Source organism: Lissotriton vulgaris, chromosome 7 (genome assembly GCF_964263255.1).
Source record: "Lissotriton vulgaris chromosome 7, aLisVul1.2, whole genome shotgun sequence".
Classification (NCBI taxonomy): Eukaryota; Metazoa; Chordata; class Amphibia; order Caudata; family Salamandridae; genus Lissotriton; species Lissotriton vulgaris.
Window position 1 is genome coordinate 686987248 of NC_141695.1, and position 24751 is coordinate 687011998.

Genomic DNA, 24751 nt, shown 5'->3' on the forward strand with positions numbered 1-24751 from the left:
CTGACTAAGAAAAACATGCAAAACTGTGAACTCCTGACTTACCTTTACCATTTGCCTAGATTCTCCACATTTTTCGACTGCACAAAATGGAACAGCAATATACTCATGGAAGTCTACGTACATCATATATTTTCATGTATATTGCGTATTCACTGTGTGTACTTAATTTGACTGTCCACATGGTAGATACTCCACTGGAGCACATATGTAAATAGTCCTTTTTTAATTCATTTTTCCTGTCCACTGGGGACACATTTTGTATCCAAGTGTTTGTGAATACCTTCAAATGTATGAGTTTGTTTTTGGTCAACACCTTTTGCTTGCCTTGCCCCCTACAATGTCCACATTTATGATCTGAATACAAGTAATCGGCACATCTGTGATATGTGCCATACATGCGCCCATTATGTCCTTAAGATATTTGCTATAAGCTGCCATGACTTTTCTAAAATCTGTTCTCACACAAGCTGCCTGCAGCAGCTCCTTTGACTAGTGTGTTGCTAAATGAGTAGTATCTTTCTAAATGAAATCACCATTTACAAGATAAATATTGGCATGTTGACAGCAGAAGTGGCTGAAGTCAAATGGAAGACACCACTCTTGGGTTACCTGATACATGCCACACTAGCCTGGGGCTAGTGAGAAGGCAGTCAATGTGCATCAGACAAGAAGTGCCCGTGGGAGATCTGTGTGCTTCTCTAGTCAGCTAGCAGTGTATTTTAAATACAGACAACAGTGGGGGCCGACACAATGAAGAGGTGATATGGCGGGTGGAGGGGGAGCGCAGGAGGGGTGGACGTGGGTGGTATAATTGTTTTTTTTAAAGTTTATTTCGGCCAATATGACCATAAAAGTATATGTATGATACAGTACATTTAATTTGTTTCAAGGATAAAATCGTGTAAGGAAATCCATTCATCTTGCAGGAGAGCATGTTAATCACATAAATATGACACAGAAACTAAATGTGTTTTGGCCGGCCAGATCCCAAAACTTCATTAAAGTGCATGTGCAATTTATGTGCAATATAGAAAGCGAGCATAAGTAAATACACGGTAATCCTTGCAAGGAAAAGCTCAAGCCCACTGGCCCTCCATTACAGTAGTTTTTTTTTTAAGTGCCTATCAACTGTAAACTATTTACAAGGCATATGCCATATCCCAGAAAGCACCTTTCATCTTGTTAGCTTTATGTATACTATTCATAAATCCAAATATACATCGCTAATATAGTTAAAAGAGCTCATTAAAAAAACATAAATATTACATACAGATAAAAAGACATTCAGAGTCCAGTAAAAATGTTATAGAGTAATCAGCCAAAATCTATGGGGGTCAACTTCAAGAGAGCTCAGCGAGATAGAGGATAAAAAGCCAGCTACAAAAAATGCGACAGGGAGACACGTATCATATTTCAATATCCTACAAGCCTCTATGCAGTGCCTGGTTCCCAGGTTCCTACATAGCTGGATCAACCAACGTTTTCTCACCTTCTTATATCCTGGTCAGAAAAAAAAGAGTACATGATATTCCGTCTCCCCTGCGTTATTACAGGTTGGGCAACACAACATTTGTGAGCCCCCCCCCCCATTTATTTGTAAAAGCACACAGCTGGAGTACCCCATGCCTAAACAGTAGATATAACTTCCTCACAGCAGCTGGTTTAATGTCTAATATGTACTGTTCTTTAATTTCTAAAAACACAGTGATAAGCTTGCCTAATGTAGAACTCCCCAGGAGGCGAGCCAGTTTATTCCCCCACTAGCTCCCTTTCAAGTCCTCCCTTGATACTAAAGGAGAGGTTACTTCTGGGTTGTACCACAAATTGCCCCTTCCCATAGCCATAAATGTATCCCGGATGAAAGCCAGCCACTGTAGTTTCCCACCCCTTGTATACTCAACACCTCCTTCAGTTCTTCCCTGTAGTCAACCAATTGTGGGGTGACCCACAGACGCCACCAGAATACAATAGGTCTAATGGCGGCTTCGTCTGCGATTGATCTGACCCCAAGTAATTCTAAAAAACACTTACCTGAAGCTGCCGGCCGCATCGCTTCTCGCACCTCGGTGTTCTACTGTGCTGCTTCCTGGTCCAGCCAGCACTGGGGCAGCATCAGACTCCCTGTGCAATCCCTGCTCTGCTCTGATTCTAAGACACCAGCATGGGGAACGGCCTAAGTGGGCTGAAAAGATGCTCTGCTCAGGGCAGGGAGTCTGTGGTGTTTCTCCAGCCTGGCTGTTCAATACAGCCGGTTGGAGAAACCTATAGGTGTGCATGTATGTTTGGTCGGCCGGCGATGGCCAGCCAAACACACATGTGCACTTAGAAGTGCACATAGCACTCCTCGTCCCCCCTCCTCTGCCCTGGCCCCGCTCCTCCCTGCACAAGCTGGCTCAGAGCCAGCAAATGAAAATGTAAACAATTATGGTATAACATTTTATTTTTCACTTGCTGGCTCTGAGCCAGTGAGTGGGGCGACGCTCCTCGTCTCCCCTGACAGAGGAAGCACTTTGTGAAGACCACCAGGAGATGACTGTCGGTGGCTATGTACAGCCTGTTGTGTTTCTTATGAAGCCAGTGAAGGCAGGAACATGCTAGAGTAAGGCTTGTTCTATCAGGGAGTTGTAGTAGTCTAGTAAATCCTCAGTTAAGCTGTGCATCTACAGCTTTACTTCAAGGATCCAGTGCGAGTCATGGCAAGTTCGACAATGAACTTAAAAGAATGTAATCCTAAATATTAATAGGCTCCACCTATATTTGATCACTTTACAAATCTCCCCCTGGCCTGAAGTGACAAAACGCAATAGCAAATAAAGTATTGCAAAGAATATATTTAAAGGATATTGCCAGTCACCTTGCACTTTGTGGTTTTATATAGTCACAGACAGCCGTAGTTACATAAGGCATCTTAAAATGTAATTTTGGTGCTCTATATGGTCGCTTTACAGGCGACTCTTTGTGTCAGGGCTATGTGATATGGTTAGGTATTGTTTCCTGTTCACGGCTGCCTCAGTGAGCGTGTGTTGAGGTGCTCACGTTCGGCAAATCAAACAAGGTGTAAACAAATCGCTTAAATGATATATTCCCCCGATCGTGAACATCAATCACCTTCTATATATTTAAAGATAGTATAGGAAAATATGGGGATGAGTGCAACAACGTTTGGCTCAATAACACACCCGATAGTCTCGTTCATAGATACGCCTATGTTCCCTCAAACAAGATAAACAATGATTGTTGTAACGTTCATTGCCAGTGGATGGGAACAGAAGTGTCATTGTCAAAAGTAGTAATAAACAGCAAACTCATGGAACGACAAACGCCGAGCTTCCCCCTTCTAAAATGTTCTGACACCTTCTGAACTTACAGGCGAATGTGCGAACGGGGTCTGCCCCCGTCTCAGCCAGCCTGCAGGGGCTCCTCTTCCGAATGAAGCGATTCCTTGATCTGCAGACTTTTCGTCCACTGTCCTGCAGAGGGCCGACTCCAAGCGTGCAATGCATGGAAGAGATTTAGCAGCAGAGAGAGGACGCGACACCGTGAACCGGGCGCGAGGAGGAATGGCGCTCCGTGCCCATTTCCTATCACAGAGACAGACTGACGCACTCAGGGGACGATCACGTTTCTTCCCGTTTCAACTGGTATTCTAGCAACTACGGCGAAAGTATGAGGAACCGCCGCACCCTATTGTAGGAGCGTGACTTAGAAGGTGGGTGGGGATACTGGTGTACAGTTTCAGTTTCGTGTCTGACGTTCTGGGAAAGGCGCAGCCAGCAGACAAATGTAATGACAATAGTGGGTTGGAAAGATAATACAACATTTTCTAGGTATCGCCACAAGAATTATTGGCCCACATGCATCATTGTGTCATTTTGCATTTCTTAATTTGAAAAAATAAGGAATCGCAAATTAAGAAGTGCAAAATGCTATGCATCATTTTTTTCGGTATTTCTTTGTGATTCGGTAAAAATCGCAATTTTTACCGAATCCCAAAGAAATACCGAATTCTTAAGTTAATGTTCGCAATTCCCATTGATTCCTATGGGCCAAAAGGCCCATAGGAGTCAATGCAAATTGCGAGTGGCACTTAGAAAATTTCATGGGTGCAGGGGGGGGTCCAAAGGACCCCCCCCTGCACCCCTGAAATGTATTTTTCGCATCATGTTGCACACACACATGTCCTAAGGACATGTGTGTCCGTAACATGAATGTTGAAAAAAAAGCATTTTCAACATTTTAAACACTTTTTCCAAATTTACCGAGTGGTTCAACCACTCGGTAAATTTGGAACCCTAATTGCAAATTTCCACTTGTCAAAGTAATGATGCATTGCTTTTAAGAAGTCGCACATCTGCGACTTCTTAAAAGCACCCGCAATTTTAGAACTCGCAACAATGTTGCGAATTCTAAAATTGCTTCATGCATCCCAAAAAGCACTACTGCATTCGCAAACGGCCGATTTTAAGTAATCGCACCGTTTGCGACTACAAAAATGCTTGATGCATGTGGGCCTTAGATTCTATTAAGGACAGGGAGGCGAAAATTATGCTTTCTCTATTTCTTTACTGCAAACACAGCAGCCAATTAAAGTAAAACTACAACAATAAAAAACATCAATACCCATGAGGCTTTTGAACCACGCTGCCTTTGTAACAGCCAATCACTGCAATATCAAGTATACAAAGTAGAGAGACACTAATCTGTCTTCCTCTTTTTTTGCGCGAACTCAGTCCAATAAGAACAAAGCAAAGTCTTAAACTCTCAACGGAGAGCTGAACAGTTCCTTAAGAATTCTCAACGGAGAATAATCCACCGCAAGTGAAGAGTTCCTCTTCTGTCAGGAAGACAAGACGGCTCCATCCGGAGTAGGCAATCAACTCTTGTTGGAATTATTTCTTAAAACAGAAAACAAGGTTGAGAAAGGGAGCCCACAACTTCATTTCTCATCGGGTGGGCATAAAAGTTGTTAAAACACTTATAATATCAAAACAACTTTACAGTTGCATAAACTGTCCCAAAGGGTGGGATAATCCTCGCCTCCGTGTCCTTAATAGAATCTAAAATTCTTGTTGCGATAGCTAGACCATTTTGTATTCTATGGCAGGACCGGAGGCTTCTGATTATGCTGGTTCAAAGCTCATCAATCACAGCATCAATACATGAGGAATTGGTTTATAATAAAACACTTTAAACTTTGAATCAGAATACCAGTCAGCTACTTTGAGGATATCTGCCAACCTGGAGCATAACAAGTATTCTTTGGAGGCCATAACCCCTCTGGCAGAGTGGGCACCATAAACAGAGATGTCAATACCTGCCTCCAACATAACCCATCTAGCTACGGTGGCAGCAGAGACTGGCTTGAATGGTTTCTGAACAGAAATCAACAATTGACCCAAAGGTTCAGACCTGTGTGCAAACGTACGTTCTTCATAACACTTCAAATATTGCAAAACACATAACTGGTTATTATGAGGAAAAGAAGGATACTCCACCAAACGAAACATGGTCTTGGTCCGTCTTGAGATCACGAAAGAGACCCCTTGAGGAGAAAACATCCACCAGCTCGATCTAAAGCTCGCACATCAGAAACTCTTCGACATGAAATTAGACTAAGCAACATTGTAAGCTTAACCGAAAGCTGTTTTAAAGACAAATCAACATTATCCGGCCAGGATTCCAGAAGGGAGAGCACTTTAGAAATATCCCATAAAGCAGACTACCTAGGCCGAGGAGGGTTGGCCACCCAGACACCCTTAAGCAACTTACAAACCAGGGGATGCATTCCCACCGGCTCACCATCAATTTGATCGTGTCCAGCCAAAATAGCGGATCTAAAGTTATTAACCGACCTATAAGCAAGGCCTGATTCTGCACATTCAGACAGGAAATTTAAGATCTCAGTTACATTTGATCCCACGGGATCCACCTGCCTTTGAAGGCAACAATCCACCCATCTCTTCCATGAAGCTGAATATCGTTTTCTGGTGTGAGGTTCCGTGACAATTTGAACCCGTGTTTTCAAGTTTGTCGGAAATACATAATATTGGTATCAGCGAACCGCAAATGATCCATTTAGTATATCCTGGTGTTTTCGCTACGCTACGAGCAAGAGCACTCCTTTTATAAACACATTTCTGATCTATCCACGGCATCCATCTTAGATCATGGCCGCCATTTTGTATTTCTTGCCCTCACATACGCAATAACCTCTGATCACTTCATTTGGATTAAGGACACGTAACCTTAGCCGGAGATTCACCTCTTTCATGACACGTGCACCTTAAACCAGATCACGCTGTAGCTGCATGACTCGACAAAGGCTGCCTCCTCTGCCCGAGGCCAGTCCTGCCAAACTGGTCTTCGTGTCCATTGTCCTGATCATGATTAGGCGGCCGAAGCCGGTAGCCTTGCCCATTTACAACCCACAAACATCCCTTATCCCACTTTTCTATCTTCCACACCTGGCTCTGTTTCTTTCTTTCTGAATCTTTATTAGGGGGAGGTAACGAACTTTACGATGAGGCGGTCCGGGTCCTGAATGCAATATTGACAGAGAATTGTGACAAACTAGTGGGAACCCCTCTTTTCGCAATGTTTGGCCTCAGATATTATCGACGGTTCCTGTGTAACGCCAAATATTTATTGTTTTAGACACAAAGGTTTTGGGAATGTATTACATGTAAAGAATTTCCCCCCAGCTTAAAATTCAGTATATAAGGAGCAACCCTCTTTGTACAAATCGAACAGGCTCCTAGTTACTGCCCGTGTGTAGTATCTGTGACTTCTGTGTCCCTGCAGTAATAAACCTTTGGTCTTTGACGCCACCATCGAGAAGCCCGTGTTTCTGTTCATTTGTGCACCAAGGCAGGTGGAACTCCGGGGTCTTTGGGTGTTGTTCCCTGACACCTCTGGACGGAACCAAAAAGTCCAGAACTCCAGGTGGAAGGAGCCCAACACTTGCTGCATAAAGCTGGCATCTGCCTGTGAAAGTCCTGCAATGCTCTCATGTCGCCTGAGAGCGTCCATACCATCATTATTAACTGATTCTGAAGAACCAGTGGATGGCATGACCCCACTGGGTCCTGGAGGAGAGTCGGGAACACTGGAATCTGGAACGGAAGATCCGCAGATAACTCCAAAAGTGTGGGAAACCACAACTGAGTCTTCCACAAGGTGTCACCAACACTAGTGAAGCCCTCTGCCGGCGGACAAAGGCCGCCACTCTCTGGATCAGAGCAAACGGAGGAAAGGCATAATTCCTCTGATGTCCCCAATGGAGAAGGAACGCGTCCGTTGCCATCGCCATCGGATCCGGTCTCCAACTGAAGAACAGGGGAAGTTAAGCATTGAGGCGAGAGGCAAACAGGTCTATCTGGCAAGGGCCTCGCATATCCATGATCTGAGCACCTGGTTGAGCTTCCCCGGAAGGTACTCTGCCACAACCGAAATCCTGCGGTCCAGGCAAAAAATGCCAGAATTTCTTCACTATGTTCACAAGCATGCAGGACATCGTCCCCCCTTAACCGATTGATATATCTCACCGCTGAGACATTGTCCATTCGAAGCAGGATGCAACAAAATGCTCTTCAGGGGTGAGATAGACCTGATGGCAAAAGAGCCAGCCAACAGTTCTAGGCAGTTTATGTGTAAATCCAATTCTTCGGCTGACCCCCTTCCTTCTGTGGTAAAATCTCCACAGCGAGCGCCCCAGCCCCAATGACAGTCATCTGATTCGACAACCACGTCCGGGGCTGCGCCGAAAATTGCCAGTCGTTCCAGGCCGTCACGTGCTCCAACCACCATCGAAGCTCTTCCCGGGCTTCCGGGGACAAGGGAATGAGGTGATCGAATACAGTAAATCTTGAGTCTGTGCAAGGCCCTGTAGTGTAAGGAACCCGGAAAAAAGGCCTGAATCGATGACGCAAGAAGACCCACTATTCTTGCTAGAACTCTCAGAGAAGTCAAGCGTTTGGACAAGGTGGCTCTGATCTCCCTCTTTATGGACTGATCTTGGTTACTGGAAGGAGTTGGGCCGAGATGGAATCTATTAGGAAGCCCAGGAACTCAATCTGTTGACTCAGAATCAGCACAGACTTCTTGGAATTGATAGTAAAACCCAGACTCTGTAACAGGGAGGTCGTCCACTCCAAAAGAGTGAGAAGCAGAGTCCGCTCTTGGGCCAGAATCAACCTGTCATCCAAGTACACAATGAGTCGGACACCCATCTCCCGCAGGCGGGAGACCACGGGCTTCAGGAGTTTGGTGAAGACCCACAGAGCTGATGAAAAACCAAAGGGAAGAGTTTGATAATGATACCAACGCCCTTTCCATTGAAAAAGGCAGAATTTTGATGAGAGGGGCAAACTGGGACAGTCAGGTACGCATCCTTCAGGTCCAGCTGGACCATCCAATCTCCTTCCAACAGGCGATCTCTCAACAGATGGATGTCCTCCATCCTGAAGTGTCGATAAATTACATAGGGATTGAAATCTTCAAGTTTAACACCAGGCGTTGGCCACTGCCCTTCTTTTGTAACAAAAAGGGGTTGCTGCAAAAACCTTCGGGAATGAAGGGTCCTACGGCAATGGCTTGCTTGGCCAAAAGCTCTTTTAGTTCTGAGTCTATAAATCTCTGTTTGTGAAGGGAAAAAGGAGAGGGCGGGGAGGGAAAGCTTGACGGGGACAATCTAACAGTTCTATCTGGTAGCCCTGTCCAGTTTCAAGAACCCATACATCTGAGGTGAGAGTCGTCCAATGGACTACAAAATGTAACAATCTGCCCCTGAGGGGAATCGACGGACACACAGGACTTACCAAAGGATTGGTTGTCAAAATTCTTATATCCTCGGTTAACACCCCGTTGGAAACGGCCTACGTAGCCATGCGACCTAGAAGGATAGAAGCCCGCTTGCTCGGGCTCTTGGGTGTAACCTCTGCCGCGTCTTGGGGCATATCCTCGCTGAGGACTAGTATTCGAGTAGCTGCCGGTCGAGCGTCCTCTGCCACGCCCGGCCCTACCAGATACCTGGTGTAGCACTCTTTTCAATGAAGCCTGGGATTTGTCGAGGGAAGCGAAAGTGCTAACAAACTTGGCGATGTCTTTTACAAATTTGTCACCAAAGAGCTGGCCCTCTGCCAACGGGCCCGGTTCCGATGAAGCCAATTCCACTAACTGTGGATAAATTCTGAGAATTACGGATTTGCGTCTCTATGAAGCCAGGGCGCAGTTAGCGTTTCCAAGCATGCAAATCGCCCTTAGCGTCCAATCAGCCAGGACCCCAGGGTGGATAGCGTCACCCGTCTCCTGAGCCTGGGAGGCTAGTTCCAGAATCTTAGCTAAAGGGCTCGAAAGGTCAAGGACATTATCTTGGCTAGCCCAAAGGGCGCGATCAATCCCCTTCTTGGGATCCTTTATATATTTCTTTAAAAAGGTGGTTATCGAGCTATCTAAGTGGGGGGTAATGTCTGAGGGGTCGAAGATGAAGGGAGAAGGATTAACAGGGGAGGAAGCGTGCTTACGCTTTTTTGCGCACTTACGAGGCTTGGATGCTTGAGAGGAATCAGTGTCAGCACCAGTATCAGTTGTGGTATGTTGCCCCGGGATAGGAGATGACTGAGGAAGGGCAGGGGACTCACCCTTGGAATTTTCTTTAGATTTGTACAGTTTAGCATAGGAGTGTACATGGGGTCAATAGGAACCTGCGGGAACATTCGCCAGGGGGGGAGGGGCTGGGTCAGGAACAGTGGATGAAAGAGGTTTGGGCTTATCAGGGACCAACAATTCTAACTTCTTACCGAGGGGTAACAGGGCTGAAGAAAGGGTCTTACCTAATTTTACGACTAGCTTTTTGTCAATGAGGTCCTCGATGGACTCTACCTCATAATACTATTCATCGCCCTGATCTTCGCACGCAGAAACCTCCTCTTGATAGCAGTAGCATTCTGCCATTCTCATCAACAGATTTGAAAAATCCAGTCAAAATCCCCAGAGGGAAGCTTAATTATAAGCCCAAAATAAGAGCGTCGGTTGGGAGCAGTGCCAGGCGCAGGAGCCAGTCAAAAACAATACTAAAGTCACTAAAGTTACTCAAAGAGTAAATAGTCCCTTTCTAGGACTAATGGAGGTATAAACCCCTATCCGGAGAACAGATTTGGGGCCCCAGAAATTGTGGCTTGAAGAGCCCTGGTCAGTCAGGGGTTAAATTCTGTCACAAGCATGAAGTAGGAGAAAATCGAAAATCGACCTTAAGGCTGGCTTAATAATGTCGAGAAAACGGCCCAAATCGTCTCCTGGCCTGCTGCGTGACAACAAATCCCCTCTTCAGCTCGGGGCAGAGCGTCTTTGATGGCACTGAACAGGGCTGCGCACGTACTGAGACGCACGCGAGCCCCGGAGACACAGGCTGGGAGCTAGCGAAGGCCTCAGCGTGCGCCTCGCTCCCTGCGGGGGGGCCAAGTCTCTCCTGATCGCGTACAGCGATCGGAGGCAGCCGGGGCTGCCTGCAGCAATAAAAAACGGGCAAGGGGAGCTGCTAAAGCGCAACACGCGTGTCAAGATCTGCATGAGTAATGTGCGTTGACCCGGCTAGCGCGCTCCTAAACAAACTTCCCGATGGCAACAAACTACAACTCCCAGCATGCTGGGAGGCACGTCACGTATGTGACGCACGGTGCGCGCGCATCCCCGTAAATAAAGAGACACCGAAAGGATTGGCGGTGCCGATAATTTGTTTCTGTTCCTGGCTGTCGGTTGGTATTCCAGAGTAGCGGTAAGAGAAAGGGTTCTTACCCCTACGGAGCCTCGATACTCTGTGTTGGTATCGTTTTCGAACTTCCTGGTACTAGGGTTGCGGTTTACGCTTCCTGCGTGGCACTCTGGGCGGTTTTGATTCCTCTCGGCTGAGAGGGAATAAGCACTGCCGCATTTGAAAGTGGACATTCTTTAACTTTGGCAATATCCTGGAGCTGTCGCATTTGCTTAAACCCCCATGCAAACGACGGCGGGTTTCCTGGGTCACCGGCTGATTGTGTTATGGTTTAGAGGTGTGTCTGTAACACCCACGGAAATTGCACAAACAGCATTAGTAGACCGTACTGTGAATTCATTTAACCACGTCTGCTATTATGTTCTTCTGATTTCTTTCCACAACGTTGTTTATCTTTTCATCCTACGCAGGAGACATTTGAAGGGCACCCAATCAGAGGGATTATAATACCCATTGAAGCGTGTTCACTCATAACTCTGGTATGTGAGGAGATCCTTGTTAGCAACAGTGCAACCCAAACTAAGTTTTGTGTTTCATTGCATTTCTTTCTGTTTTTTCCCTGCAGTTGGGTAGAGTCCCTGGTACCACCTCGCTGCTTGTCTCCTAGGAATTAGTCCATTGTATTTTCCTTTACAGGTACGGGGGAGCTCATTTGAAGTGTTTGATTTAAGGGACACAAGTGGGTGGGTCAGTTCTGAAAGTCACGGGGGTGTTTTCTAAATACCTGTCGTTTGTCATTGCAGATCTCCCTCCCTGCTGTCCCCATCCTTTCCCTCCCCGGTTCAACTTACTTAGCAGTCTGTGTCTATACTTCAGACTCTGAGGACGTTCACAAGCGGAGGTTATAGGTATCTCAGCACAGCCCCGAAGAGGCCAGAAAGCAGAGCTTGACAGAATTATCGTCCCAAGAATTGTATCCACTTCTTGGCTGTGCTGAACTCTGCAATGGCAACAATAGAGGACGTACTGGCAGCATTAGCACAGGTTCAGGTTGAGCTGGCGGCATCCAATAGAGAAGTGGCAGCCTCTAGAGCTGAGAATGCACAATTACGAGCCAGGGTGGACAGGTTGCCCGGGCCTCCAACCACGACAGGTGGTAGTCAGAGTCCCTCTACCTCAGTAGTGGTAGAAATGCCCTCTCAGATACCCTTGGCCCCTCCTGAGCGTTTTTATGGGGACAATAAAAAGGTGCAGGTGTTCATGACACAAGTGTTGCTGCACTTCATGTGTAAGCCAAAAATGTTTGCTACCAACCAAGCTAGGGTGGCCTTTCTAATTTCATATTTGGGGGGTGAAGCAGCGCAATGGGCAGTCCCTGTTGTTAGGAAAGATGACCCTCTTCTCTATGCATGGGATGATTTTCGTGCAGAATTTGAAAAAACATTCGATAGAAGGGCCGAAACTTTCACCGCGGACAGGGAATTGCTGAGGCTCAAACAGGGTGACTCTGACTTGGTGACATACCTGAACAGTTTTCGTCGGTTGGTGGTGGAAACGGATTGGCCAGAAGCCAAACAAACAGCTTTATTCTACCAAGGGCTGAACGACGAGCTGAAAGACGTATTGGCACATATTGACCCCCAACCCAGTACATGCTCGGATCTTATCGAACTCACCCTGCGCTTGGATCATAGGATGAAGGAACGGAAGGGGGAGCACAAGAAGAAAGAACAGGCTGTTACGCCTTACGAACACTTGAGCATTGGGGAAAAATCACCCACAACGCCAGAACCTATGGACATAGGTGCAGTGCGGGCTTCCTTGACGTTGAGCGAAAAAGACTACAGTCGCAAACAGGGGCTCTGCCTATATTGCGGCAAGAAGGGGCATTTCTTAAGGGAATGCCCTGTGAAACCCAGACCTGGCAGATTTCGGGGCAGACAAACCGCAGCAGGAGTCGTTGGAAAGGAGCAGGAAAACCCCAAATCTTGAAGGTGAACGAAGGGGAGCCATCAAGCAAGAACATCATCCCTTCAATAACACCTGGGAGCGACCAGGAGCGGAATCATCTATTCCTGGGTATGACGCTGGTGATAGAATCCGAGGAAAAAAGTATTCGTGCCATGGTGGATTCAGGGGCTACCGGTTGTTTTATGCATTACACAGAAGCCCGGCGGCTGGGGGTGCGTCTTGTCACCAAGACTCATCCAGAAACAGTATATGCAGTCGACGGGAAGAAGCAAGAGGCTGGGCCCATCAAGTACCATACTCCAGAGTATGAACTCTCCTACAATAGAACTCATCATGAGCAAATGGCGTTCAACATAATCGAAGCCCCCCAATATGGGATCATATTGGGGCTTCCTTGGTTACAAAAACACAATCCGTCTATACAATGGACTACCAAGACAGTGCAGTTCTGTTCTCCATACTGCCTAGAACATTGTTTTTCTGGGTTACCTAACCCTTCGCAAGCTTTGGCCTCAATACAGTGGATTGCCACGGCCGCAGAAAAAGAAGTGTCTCTTCCTCTATGCTACAAAGCATATGAAGCAGTGTTAAGCGACACGGAGGCTGAGGTACTCCCTCCCCACAGGGCATACAATTGCCGGATAGACCTTCTGCCAGGAGCGGAGATACCCAACGGTAGGATCTACGCCCTCACCATGCCGGAGAACGAAACACAGCGGGCCTATCTGGACAAATACCTTGCCATCGGATACATACGACCTTCTAGGTCACCAGCAGCATCCCCGCTATTTTTTGTCCCGAAAGCAAACGGAGAGAAAAGATGCTGCATCGATTACAGAGCGTTAAATACGATCACCGTCAAGAACCAATACCCCTTACCGTTAATCCCTGTCTTGTTGGAACAGGTACGAGCAGCAAAAATCTACACTAAGCTGGACCTGAGAGGCGCATATCACCTTGTCCGTATCCGACGAGGTGATGAGTGGAAGACGGCATTCAAGACGCGGTATGGGCTTTACAAGTACTTAGTGATGCCCTTCGAATTATGCAATGCCCCGGCCACATTTCAGTTCTTCTTAAATGAAGTATTGAGAGAGTTTCTTGACCACCACGTAGTCGTATATATTGACGATATTCTCGTCTATTCTAATTCAACTGAAGAACATGTGGAACACGTGAGCCTAGTGCTATGGGCACTACAAAGGCATCACTTATACTGCAAAATCACAAGTGTGAATTTCATGCAACAACGGTGGAATTCCTAGGAGTGATGCTCACCCCTTCCGGTCAAGTGATGGCGGAACGAAAGGTCCAAGCAATAAAAGATTGGCCACGCCCCTGTAACGTCAAGGATATACAGAGTCTGTTGGGATTCGCCAACTTTTACAGGCGCTTTGTTCATGGATTCTCTGGTATGGTGACGCCCCTGACCAGACTCACAAGGAAGAATGAACCTTTTGTGTGGGATAAAGAAGCACAAGAAGCCTTCGACCAGTTGAAAGTCTCTTTCTCAACGGCGCCGGTGCTAACCCACGCTAATCCCGAACTACCATTTATAGTGGAAGCCGATGCATCCGAAGCTGCTGGGGGCGCAGTGTTGTCTCAGAGAGAAGAGACGTCTGGCTTGTTACATCCCATCGCCTTCATGTCCAGGAAGATCAGTTCGGCAGAGGTTAACTACACAATCGCAGAGAAGGAGCTGCTGGCCATTCGAGACGCGTTCTTGGAATGGAGGCATCGGCTGTTGGGAGCAAAGCACCAAGTTACTGTATACTCCGACCATAGGAATCTGCAGTTCATGCGGGCAGCACGGCATCTTACTCCTTGACAACTATGCTGGATGCTATTCTTTGAAGAATTCCGGTTCGTTGTTACCTTCAGACCCGGTACTAGGAACAAGAAAGCGGGTGCTCTAACAAGACAAGAAAACCCCACGCTACGTATCGCAAAACCCGTTAGGGCCATCATAGAACCATCCAAGGTCATATGTGTTACCCAAACCAGCGATTTCCTGATGGGAGTGAAAAAAGGAGTACAGACCTGTGTGTGGAGAACCTGGCTTCGACACCATCCTGAATGGAAAGTAAAGCAGGGAATACCTCTGAGAGGAACACAAGCGCTCATCCCTACGAAAGGTTTGCGTAAAACCGTGTTTTCGTGGTGTCACGATGTTCCCTGCGCAGGACACATGGGGTATGTAAAGACTCTTGAGATGGCGCAAAGACAATTCTGGGGGCCTTCCATCAGGCCTGACATACGTCGGTGGGTGACCGAATGTACGAAGTGCAACCAGATGAAGACTGATCGGCAACAACCTCAGGGGCTGTTACAAACCATGCCTACACCTGAATACCCATGGGAAAGGTTCTCGGTGGACTTCATTGTGGGTCTCCCGAAAGACCAGGGGAAGACGGCTATATTAGTGGTAGTTGATTATTTAACCAAAATGGGGCACTTTAATCAGGTCCCCACGGCAGGTCAGCTAGCTCACCTTCTTCTAGTGAATGTTTTCGGCTGCACGGACTCCCAAGAGATATAGTGTCAGATAGGGGGGCCCAATTCACTCCACGTTTTTGGAAAACCTGGTGTTCAGAGCTCCAAATCACATCGTCCTTGTCAACCAGTTTCCACCCGCAGACTGACGGTCAGACAGAGAGGCTGAACCAAACCCTGAAACAGTATCTCTATTGTTATGTTCAGGACAACACTGATTCTTGGGTGGATTGGTTGTGGGTAGCGGAAATAGCCTATAACAGCACTAAGCATTCATCCACTCTTCTTACACCCTTCTTTTGTTCGTATGGGCATCATCCCCGGTTCAAACCTATGTTGTTGCCGAACACTAGAATTAGGCTGCCAGAAGTCAGGGAAAGATTGTTGCATGTACGCAAGGGGCTCCTAGTCACACGCTAGAACCTGGTGCGAGCCAAAGCCCGCTACAAGAAACAGGCTGACAAGCACTGGAGGCCCAACCCGATGTACAAGAAGGGGGACTTGGTGTGGCTGTCCACCAAAAACATCAAGTTCAAGAGGTACAGTGTGTTCAATCCCCGGTTCATAGGGCCCTACTAGGTGGTGAGGCACATTAACCCTGTGGCCGTCCAGCTGCGCCTGCCTACGCAGTTCAGAATACACCCGGTTTTCCATGTGTCGCTCTTGAAGCCCTCTCGGTGCCCGGTTCGCCGTGCTCCCTTGCCTATCTGGGTACATCAGGATCTGGGTACATCAGGATTGGGAGTACGAGGTGCAGGGGAAACTGGACTCTAAGTGGGTCAGGGGGCGTCTGCACTACCTGATTTCTTGGAAGGGTTATGGTCCGGAAGAGAATTCCTAGGAGCCTGCTGGTGCTGTGCATGCTCCCAGATTGGTTGCTAGGTTCCATCGTCTGTGCCTGGACAAGCCAGCTGCCGGTCAACGTCCTTCGTGAAGGGGTATGTACTGTCAAGATCTGCATGAGTAATGTGCGTTGACCCGGCTAGCGTGCTCCTAAACAAACTTCCCGATGGCAACAAACTACAACTCCCAGCATGCTGGGAGGCACGTTACGTATGTGACGCACGGTGCACGCGCATGCCCGGAAATAAAGAGACACTGAAAGGATTGGCGGTGCTGATAATTTGTTCCTGTTCCTGGCAGTCGGTTGGTATTCCGGAGTAGCGGTAAGAGAACGGGTTCTTATCCCTACGGAGCCTCGATACTCTGTGTTGGTATCGTTTTGGAACTTCCTGGTACTAGAGTTGCGGTTCACGCTGCCTGCGTGGCACTCTGTGCGGTTTCGATTCCTCTCGGCTGAGAGGGAATAGCACTGCCGCATTTGAAAGCGGATGTTCTTTAACTTTGGCAATACCCTGGAGCTGTCGCATTTGCTTAAACCCCCATGCAAACGACGGCGGGTTTCCTGGGTCACCGGCTGATTGTGCTATGGTTTAGAGGTGTGTCTGTAACACCCACGGAAATTGCACAAACATCATAAGCAGACCGTACTGTGAATTCATTTAACCCCGTCTGCTATTATGTTCTTCTGATTTCTTTCCACAACGTTGTTTATCTTTTCATCCTACGCAGGTGACATATGAGGGGTACCCAATAAGAGGGATTATAATACCCATTGAAGCGTGTTCACTCATAACTCTGGTATGTGAGGAGATCATCGTTAGCAACAGTACAACCCACACTAAGTTTTGTGTTTCATTGCATGTCTTTCTGTTTTTTCCCTGCAGTTGGGTAGAGTCCCTGGTACCACCTCGCTGCTTGTCTCCTAGGAATTAGTCCATTGTATTTTCCTTTACAGGTCCGAGGGAGCTCATTTGAAGTGTTTGATTTAAGGGACACAAGTGGGTGGGTCAGTTCTGAAAGTCACGGGGGTGTTTTCTAAATACCTGTCGTTTGTCATTTCAGATCTCCCTCCCTGCTGTCCCCATCCTTTCCCTCCCCGGTTGGACTAACTTAGCAGTCTGTGTCTATACTTCAGACTCTGAGGACATTCACAAGGGGAGGTTATAGGTATTTCAGCAAAGCACCGAAGAGGCCAGAAAGCAGAGCCTGACACATACTCGCACAACGTGGTACAAATTGCATTATATGACTTGACAACGCAGTAATCTGTGTCTCTTTTCTTTTCTCTTATGTGTGGTTCTTTATGTTTCCTGTTTTGTGGCGCAACACTTTTCTTCAACTTTTTGGAGAATACCAAGTATGACTTGAAGCATACAGGTGATATAGGTCTTATGTTATCTTGATATTTATTGCAGTAGCTATTACATTCTGGTCCTGATGAAAGCAGTGGCTGATTCTTTTGCCACCGATGCTGAAACATGTTGACCCCTCCTGCTAACAGATATTTTGTTAAATCTGTTGTCACTTTATCTTATTTTTAACATTGGGAAGATTGAGAGAAACTATTAAAATTTGCTATTCTCTACTCAGTCTTACCCATTTTTATATTTTCACTATTGTTCACTACAATCACTTTTTGCACTGCAATTAGGTTACCCTTATCTACCACTAACACTTTCGATACTCCTCCCTTTATGTCCGTCATATGAACATCTGGCGATGGACACCACTCTCCTGGGTTACGTGGAGCCCAAATGATGACAAGGGAGGTACTGAGTTGAAATCTGATGGGTACTTTTTTCCTAACACAAGGAATGTAGTGTTTTTCGTCTGCACATTTACACTACCACTTCTTTATCATCTTTTATTGCGCCCTACAGTTGTAGACACGTAGGAACCACTATATTTTGTTTGACCCCCAGACACTTTTTGTAGTTATGATGTATGATTGCGGCTTGTGTCTGTGTATGGGTCGTTAAACCTTGCCCTTGAACCCTCTTTAAACTGTTGTTTCTTGTGTATGTATTCATAGCCTCCTCAGGGTTTTTAGTGCCAGTCATTAAGAAGTGCAAAAATAGTTTTCCATGTAAACTGCAGTGGACAATACAATATAAAGTTATAAGCTTATGTAACATTTATTGATCTGCAGGCCTGGGCGGAAGTGGGAGTAGACACAGTAAGCGCCTTGTTTAGCGACAACACCCTCCTAGACCATGACAACTTCATGCAAGCCACAGGGGATCGAGGTCACCGCTATTTAACGTATGCCATGGTGTAACATTATGAAAAAAGGAATTGGGCCTCCCAACGGCAAGAGCCTCAGCCGCATGAACTAGTTTGCACATTATACTACATGGGTGAGGGGCGACATCTCATCAAGTGGCTGTAAATTGGCATCAGCCCCCAGGCGTCAGTCCCGCTCACCGACTTCAGAACGAAATGGTCAGAAACTATCGATTGCGCATATCTGCTAAAGCTTGGGCAAGTATACTGGAACACCCCAAACGAGTGTCTCAAAATGCTACATTCAAATTTATACAATGCATGGTCCTGCATAGATTCTATCTAACCCCGTGACGATTAAACCAAATGTTCCCTGACACCCGACACTGCTGTCCTCGCTGTAAGACTGAAGAGGCTGGTTTTGTACACATGCTATGGGCTTGCCCTCACCTTAACGACTACTGGGAAGGAGTGCGTGGCGTGAGGGAGGTTATGCACTTACAGATTGAAGTCAACATAGCTGAATGCTTTCTAGAAGTTCGCACAGGTGAACAGAAAGTCCAGCTTCGCTTCCTAGACCTTGCCTTCATACTAGCTATATGAGCTATAATGATGAGGTGGAAGTCTGCAAGACCCCCTGCATTATCCACACGGTATGATAAGGTGATACGCAGGAGTGGCACAGGAAGTGCAGCAATCAGACGAGAAGAAGCGTTAGACCTCTTGGCACATCACACTACCCCAACCCTTCCGTGTCTGACACTCTGTACTGCATTGGACAGCACGACTAGTGGGCGAAAAGAAGACACAATGCAAAACAGAATGTAAAGCAACACTCACATGCGCAACTACCATGCCAGACAATAGCCCTGATGGGCTAGAACGTGGGAGGGGGAGGAAGGATACTTGGGTAATTGTTAGTAGTTATGTTGAGAGCCCTACTCAGTTGAGATTCGGAGGCAAGATGGTGGTCGTGTGAGACCGCAGTGCGCACGGACCAGACCAGTGCTTTAGACCGAAGCAGTACGGATTTGCACTCTGTATGGCAAACAGAGCCGAGAATGATTGGGTGTAATCTGTAAACCCCGCCGTACAATAAAAACGACATACCCCCAGAAAAGTGGTATAGAAAACTGAACAGAGGACGAGATCTTACAAGTTCCCAAGTTCCCAGAGTGCCGATCAGGAGCCAAGTCGCAACGCTAGGATTCCTAATTGGTCCTGTAGTGATCCGGTACTTGTGCAGGTGTAGCTACAAGACTTACGTAGCCTCTGATCTGTCTTACCTTATCGGTGCACCGGAGTAGAGGGTTGAGAGAGTTGCTGCCATGGACATCAGAGGTAGTATCATGGCGCCCAAGAATGCAGCAGCAGCGGCAGCAGCTAAGGCAAGGGCAGCGAGATTGGCAGTCCGGGATGGAGCGGAGCCGGTAAAAAGAACGGGCGGTGTCCCAGAACTTGCCCCTGAGTCCACCGATGTCACCATATTCAAAACCCCGAAGCAGGGAGCTGCTACTACGCGAAAGGGAAGTTTGACCACCCCTTCTGTTGTCGACCTCCTCCGCAAGACACCGGCGAAACTCCTTCCGGGTCGAGGCGGGAAGAGTCAGGCGGGTGCACAACAAACTCCAGCAGCCACGAAGAGGTCGGACGAGGTAGGTGAGCGAAGCAACCATCAGGACAACAATACAGAGGTTCCTGGCGTTAATACATTAAGCTCGATGCAGAATGTTGTAGCGCCTGAGGCTGAAATAAGGATGAGTGGGACAGGGTGTGTGGAGGTACAAGGGACAGGAACTCTTACTCGCTTTGACTCCCCTGCACAAACTCCCCCCCTCCACATACCTACCGAGGATATTATCTCGTTAGATTCTATGATGCATACAGATGACCGACTGGTGCGGGCAGCTCCTTGCAAAAGTACATCGGGTAATCAGCCAACGATAGTTGCCGGCGTTGGCCCAAATCAAGTAGAAATGCCCCAGATGGAGATAGAGGGCTCTGAGATAGCTAAGACTGACAGAAAAGGTAATGATGATGTCGACCAGGACCAGGACAGAGATAAGGATCCAAGTGATTTTTATTCTTTTTCTGACGAACTTGAGTGGTCCGATGATACAGGTTCTCCCCTTAGTGAGATAAGCGATGATGATATAAGTACAAATGATCCCAAGGCAGCTCAAAAAACAGTCTTAAAACGCAGAAAGAGTCGCCAAGGTGCAACAGAGCTAGCCTGGGATTACACGCCCTCAAATCAGCTCACAGTTTCAGCATCAGCACCACAAGGTTTCGCAAATACTCCAACATACCTGAACCCTACCCCACCTACAATTGAAACCGTCCTACAAGCCATAGCGGCGCATAGAGAGGAGACATCTCAAGATGGGCGTAAGTCCCAAGCCGCCCTCCGTAAGGTTCAAGGGGTGGTCGCAAGCTTTCAAGAAAAGTAAGTTCTTTCAGCAATCGAATGACAGACTTGGAGTCAAGAATTGTCTCTAATGAATCTGAGATTGCTACAAATCATGAACAGGGCGATGCACATGAGGCCAAACTATCGGATGTGAGGTGGAAGCTAGAGGACATGGAAAATCGGTTACGAAGAAATAACCTGCGTGTGCTAGGTATCCCGGAGTCAATGGAAGGGGAAGATGCTTGCTCTTTCGCAATACAACTTTTTCACGACTCTCTCCCTGAATTGGGCAGTTGAAACTGGGATGTAGAAGTGCAACGAGCTCATCGCGTTCCACTCACCCTAAGAAACCCAATTAAACCTGGGGGTATCCAAGGGTTATTTTAGTATACTTTGGCAACTTCCTCTTAAGGCAAGCAATCACTGAGAAGGTCAGGCCGGAAGCAAAACGTTCCCGGGGGACAATATCATACTTTGTACGCCCGGACTTTTGCCCCGCAACGGTGGAGAGGAGGTGGCGGCTCCGCCAACTCATCAAACCCTTCCAAGAAAAGAGGGTACATGTATATTTGAACAACCCCGCCCGGCTGAAAGTTATAAATGGGAGACAAACGAAATGTTTTACCTCAGAGATAAAAGCAAAAGAATATTTAGATGATCTTAAATGAGACATGATGTACCGTGTTTTCTTTTTCTTCTCGCTTGTTTTTTCTTCTTCTTTTTCGAATTGTAAGGATATCTTGAAACTCGAAACTTGATTGATAATTATAAATGTAGCTTTTCAGCTAGATGAATTCTTCAAGTAGATATGTAGGGAGGGAACACAGTGAGATAGATTAAGCTGAATTGGCGAGGCGAAAAGAAATAATACTAAAAAAAAAAGAAAAAAAGGGGGGAAGAGAGGGGAAAGGGAAGGAAAGAAAAAAAAGAGTGGACAAAAATATAAGGGTTATAAGGTCTTAAATTTGCACAATCCGTTGGATGTAAATTCTATCTAACTCAAGCACTGGTCAGGTGGTGCACCTTCATCAAACAGACATTAATGGAGTCTGCACGCCTCACATTTGGGGTTGGGGAGGGGGGGTGGTGGTGGGAGGAGAGGGCTGGGGGGGTGGGGTAAGGGGGGAAAAATAGTAAAAATAGCAACCAAAATTGTACAAATAAAATCTATGTAAAAATCAGAATGTATAATAAGCTAAAAATAAAGTATTATGGATAAACTAAAAATATGTTCCTGGAATGTGTCGGGACTCAATGATAGGAAAAAAGGTCAGGCTATGTGGGATTTTTTGTCAAAATCCCTTCGATGTACTATGTCTACAAGAGACCCATATCCCTTGGGAAGAAAAAGATTTATTGAAGGTCCCTAGATTTAACTTATTGGTAACTACAACACACACATCTAGAACCCGAGGTGTTGCCAAGTTAGCGAAACCCTTTCTGGGACAGGCCATACGTAAGGCAGCTGATCCACAGGGAAGGTGGGTTATTGTTGAGCTCAAACTTCGAATTACAATCTGTTCAATATATGCCTTCAACCAGGATGATCCCTCCACCTTTAGAGAACTTGATTTGGAGTTAGCCTATTGGCCCAAAACATTGATATTTTGCGGGGATTTTAATATTTCTCTAATGCAAAATGGGGCAGGACAAAATCAAGATAAATTTAATTACGCTGGACGTAAACCAAAAGTGTTTAGAGCCATTTCCCAGCTCAAAGCGAGTTTTGACTTAATAGATGTATGGGATATAAACCGACAATCTGACCCCAGATATACTTATTTCGCTCATCCTCACAACAAATGTTATGTTATGTTATGCGTTTTTATTTGGCGCACAGATGCTCCAGCTAAGGAGCGGATTGACTCCATATGGGTCACTAGAGATTGCAAATTTCCAAAGATTATCTCAGATCACAATCTTTTAGCCCTTACACTTGATATCACCAATCTTAATCGGCCCCGGTCAGTATGGAACTTTGATAGAAAATTACTCGCAAATAAAGACTATATGGAATACATTAAGATATGGACTCAGGGCTTCTTTGATTGTAACCGTTATAGTGCACCGAGGGGCACAGTATGGGATTGCTTCAAGGCCGCACTCCGGGGGTAAGCAATCAGTTTTGTAGCTAAGCGCAGGAAAGATGCGGATAAGGCTAATAAGGTAAAATAGAGGAAAAGCACACCACTCTAATAATGCGAGGCGAGGATCGTGGATCGACCCTAAGAAAAATGCTTATTCTTAAAACTGAGATAAATGGTAGGCTTACTCAGAAGGCAGCTGAGACTTTCCAGTCAAATCGTAATAAGCTCTACGAAGACGGTGAGAAAGTTGGGAAGCAACTGGTCTTATGTATTCGCCAGAAGCAATATCTGAATACAATCACCACCATTGAAGCAGAGGGACAGGAATATACATCGCCGGAAGACATATTAGAAACTTTTAGAAAATACTACCAAAAACTCTATCAAAACGATGACACGCTTGATCATGAAGTAATTAAAGAGGTCCTGACTAAATGGCTAATTGAGTCCGAATCCAATAAGGTCATAGATGATATTACTAGGGAAGACCTGGAGAAGAATATTACTCATATTGAAGTAGAACTCGCCCTATCAGAATTGGCATCGGATAAAGCTGGGGGCCCCGACAAACTGCCTTTAGAATTGTATAAAAACTTGGGAGATGTTATAATGCCCTATTTGTTAGACCTATTTGTAGGGATCCAAGGGAGCGGCATCCCTCCTGATTCTTGGAAGGAAACAAACATAGTCATTTTTCCAAAGAAGGGAAAGCCCCCTAGACTACCTTCATCATACCGCCCAATTTCTTTAATACATTCAGACTCGAAGCTATACTCAAAGATCTTGGCTAATCGGCTCAGGAAGATTGTCGAGCATCTGGTCTCCTTGTGGCAACATGAATGCGGCGGGGGCCAGATGTCGATGATCCTCCTTGATGCCGAGAAGGCTTTCGATTGAGTTTCTTGGGAGTTCTTATGGGCAGCGCTAGATAAAAGTAACTTCGGACCCTGTCTTATGAAGTCAATTAGGGCAATGTACCATCATCCAAAAGCCAGGGTACTAGTGATGGGCCAGGAATCTACATTATTTGATATATTAAGAGGAACAAGACAGGGATGTCCCTGTTCCCCGATTTTATTTGCCATTTATATAAATCCTTTAATTTCTAAACTAGTTGTAAGAAATATAATTAAACCAATTACGGTTGGCCCATATGATACTAAGATATTGGCATACGCCGATGACGTGGCGGTAGTAACACCTAACCCCACCAAGGCAATACCTGAAATAGAGCTAATCACTCAAGCTTTTGGGCAGTTCTCTGGGTACTCTCTCAACCGTGACAAAACAATGGTTATTTGTACTGAAAATATCCAGTTTGAAGATCCTAGGAAGGTGGATAATGCAGTATATCTAGGAATATGCATATCCCCAAGATAGGGAAGATCATTGAATTAAACTACGAGCCTCTCCTCAAAACAATTAAGAAAGACCTAAAAAGAGTCAACAGTTTACATCTCTCAATAATAGGGAAAGGTAACTTTCTCAAAATGAATATTCTTCCTAGCGTGTTGTATTTGTTCCGTGCTATCCCATTAATAGTTGAAGACAAAGTCATTAAAATATTTGAATCCCAAATGAGTAAGTTTGTTTGGAACTTTGGGAAAGTCAGGAGAGCTCTGAACTATTTGTCCCTTCCCTTGAATAGAGGGGGCTTAGCAATCCCTAATATAACGCTTTACCTGTGGGCTACTTTACTCCAGCAAATGTCACCGCTATTTAAGGTAAAAACAATAGAGCTAACCACAGAAGATAATCCCATATCATCAATTTATGAACTTGCGTTGGGTTATAAGGCAAAAGGCCTCTTGTTAAAACAGGTAGAACCATCATACTTCAAGAAGGTCAAGTTTAAAACTATAAATAGTGCCTGGAGAATCTGGAAGAAAACTATGAGACATCTCAATATCTCCAAATTCAATAAATATACACCACTATGGCATTCCTCCTTATTACCAGCACAAATCAATGAAGATATTTCTAGGAGATGGGAAACCTGGGGGTTGTAACGATAGG

At 46.1% G+C, this 24751-nt stretch overlaps 1 protein-coding gene across 1 annotated transcript in view; it reads right to left on the reverse strand.

Annotated features, from left to right (window-relative positions):
* LOC147702253 (sterile alpha motif domain-containing protein 9-like) overlaps nucleotides 1-3660 on the reverse strand; it is an 89142-nt gene extending 85482 nt beyond the window's left edge. Inside the window, exon 1 of the mRNA XM_086930905.1 lies at nucleotides 3368-3660. The gene's annotated coding sequence lies outside the window, so the exon portion shown is untranslated. The remainder of the gene's footprint in view (nucleotides 1-3367) is intronic.
* Between the last annotated feature and the right edge of the window lie 21091 nt (nucleotides 3661-24751).